This window comes from Carassius gibelio, chromosome A4 (assembly GCF_023724105.1).
Source record: "Carassius gibelio isolate Cgi1373 ecotype wild population from Czech Republic chromosome A4, carGib1.2-hapl.c, whole genome shotgun sequence".
NCBI lineage: Eukaryota > Metazoa > Chordata > Actinopteri > Cypriniformes > Cyprinidae > Carassius > Carassius gibelio.
In genome coordinates this window covers 44,445-47,340 of record NC_068374.1, presented here as the reverse complement: position 1 = coordinate 47,340, position 2,896 = coordinate 44,445, and positions in this window count along the sequence as shown.

Below are 2,896 nucleotides of genomic sequence, written 5' to 3'. Positions count from 1 at the left end.
CTCTCTGTCACATTACCGTACAGACAGGAGGAGAAGCTCGCAAGCAATTAACTTAATATGGCGTACTGGCGTTACATTTTAAAATACTATACGAAATAATTAATCAGAATACTTACTCCTGCTCACTCACGACAAAGAGCTCCCCGCTCAAGCTCGCCGTCTCTGCAAGATTAACGATGGCAGTTTGCACGCACAGCTACTAGGTTACAGGTTGCTGACATCGTCAAGCTTAGTTTGAGTCTGCGCGTCAGAAACGGAAGTGGTAAAAAACGCTAAAAATGGGCTTCACTTGTCTCAATTGAGTTCCAATGGGGTCGCTGTGTCCATTTCTTTTACTGTCTATGTTCTACAGACGGCAACTCGCTGTTGCCAAAACGTCTCCGTTGTCGCAAAACCTCAACTGTGCGCATACGTCAGTGGAACCAGACGATAGGCTTAAATGTTTCCCGTTAAACAAACAAACATTAAACAGCACACAAACACTAAAGCTAATCCTCCAGAACAGACCATCTGGCTCTGCTGAAGATGAAGCCACTGAAGCTCAATGAAGCCACTCCATAAAGCCAAACGCTCTACTGTTGGTGAATGCTGAAGATGTTTTCTGAAAAACACACGGACTGATCAGTAATGGTGATCTTTCAGAAACTCACCATCCTATTAAAAAACTAAAGTTCTAAAAAAAAAGGGGTCTAGAAAGTACAGAAGTACTGTAACACGTTGGATTAAGTGTGAGATTTTTAAGTAAATGTCTGAAATAGTATTTTCTTGTAAAACATACTCCAATAATCTTTGTAAGTTACTTTGTACAAATAAAAAACTTGAAAATATGTAAATGCATAATAGATACAAGATCTTACACTTGTTATCTCACACTCAAGATGGAAGAACCAACAAAGGAAGACATGATACAAAGTGAGAAATTATGTAGAACGAGCCAATGGGAGCTCATTTCACCATATAAAATATAAAAAAGATCATTGCAACTTGTTATCTCATAATTCTTACTGTACTCAAAATTGCAATATTAATTTGGAATAAACAGAATTATCAGATATAAATTGAGAATAAACTCAGGATTATGAAATATAAATTCAGAACTGTGAATTATAAACTCAGAATTATGAGATATAATATAATCTCAGAATAAACTCAGGGTTACGAGGTATAAACTCAAAATTACTAAATATAAGAACAGAATTAGAAGATATAAATTCAGAATTACGGGATATAATCAGAATGAACTCAGCAATACGAAATATAAATTCAAAATTACAAGATATAAACTCAGAGTTACGAGAAATACATTTTGAATTATGGGATATAAACTCAGTATTATGAAATATAAATTCAGAATTACGAGATATATATTCAGAATTAAAGGATATAAAGTCAGAATTACAAGATATAAATTCAGAATTACGAGATATAAATTCAGAATTATGGGATATAAACTCAGAAATATGGGATATAAACTCAGAATTATGAGATATAAACTCAGAATTATGAGATATAAACTCAGAATTATGAGATATAAACTCAGAATTAAAGGATATAAACTCAGAATTATAAGATATAAATTCAGAATTACGAGATATAAACTCAGAATTACGGAATATAAATTCAGAATTAAAGGATATAAAGTCAGAATTAAAGGATATAAAGTCAGAATTATGAGATATAAATTCAGAAATATGGGATATAAATTCAAAATTATAAGATATAAATTCAGAATTACAAGATATAATTTCAGAATTACGAGATATAAATTCAGAATTATAAAATATAAACTCAGATTTATGAGATACTCTGATTTATGAGATATAAATTCAGAATTATGGGATATAAACTGAGAAATTACGAGATATATACTCAGAATTACAAGATATAAATTCAGAATTACGAGATATAAATTAAGAATTATCGGATATAAACAGAATAAAAACAGGATTGTGAAATATAAATTCAGAATTATGGGATATATACTCAGAATTACAATATATAAATTAAGAATTATGAGATATAATTTCAGAATTATTGGATATAAACAGAATAAAAACAGGACTATGAAATATAAATTCAGAATTATGAGATAAAAACTCAGAATTACGAGATATAAATTCTGGTATGTCATAATAAACACGGAACTGGAAGGAAAAAGTTAGAATTGCAAGATAAAACATCAAAGTTATAATTTTTATAATTATTTTAAACTCTGTGACAGAAACAAAAACAACAAAATTGTGAGATGCAAACGCAAGACTTGAGATAGCCAGAAGTATGAGATATGAACATGCAAAAAAAAACTAAATCAAAAACTCAGAACTGTGATATAAATATATATATATATATATCAGGCAAGATGGACACTTGGCACTGGACCCCAGGAACCCACGGCGGGACGAGAGCCAGAACCTTACGGGGCCACAAAACCTTCTGCTGTCCTGAACAGAGCTCACGGCATCAGATCCTGAGATACTGCACGCTTACATGGGACACAGACAGGATTTCAATGACCTGACAATATGACAAATACCTTCATGCAAAGGGAGTTGCTTTGGATAAAATTGTCTGTCAAATGCATAAATGTAAAAGTAAAATAAATATTTATTTCTGATGCTATTACATTAATACCAAAGCCAGTATATACCATTTTACTAATATTTTTGTATTCTTTCCATGTAGAAATGTCTAAACATTCTTGTTTATCTTTATTAACATACGTGATGCGCAAGATATTATGTCTTGTTTTCTGAAAAAATTCATTAAAATTAAGTGAGTTTAAGTTTTAAACAAGAACAAATGTCAGAAAAATAAACTAGTTTCCCCCTTTGATTTGATTTGTAAAAACCTTTAACATAACACATTTGTTCTGGAAATTCATGCAAATTAGCGCATG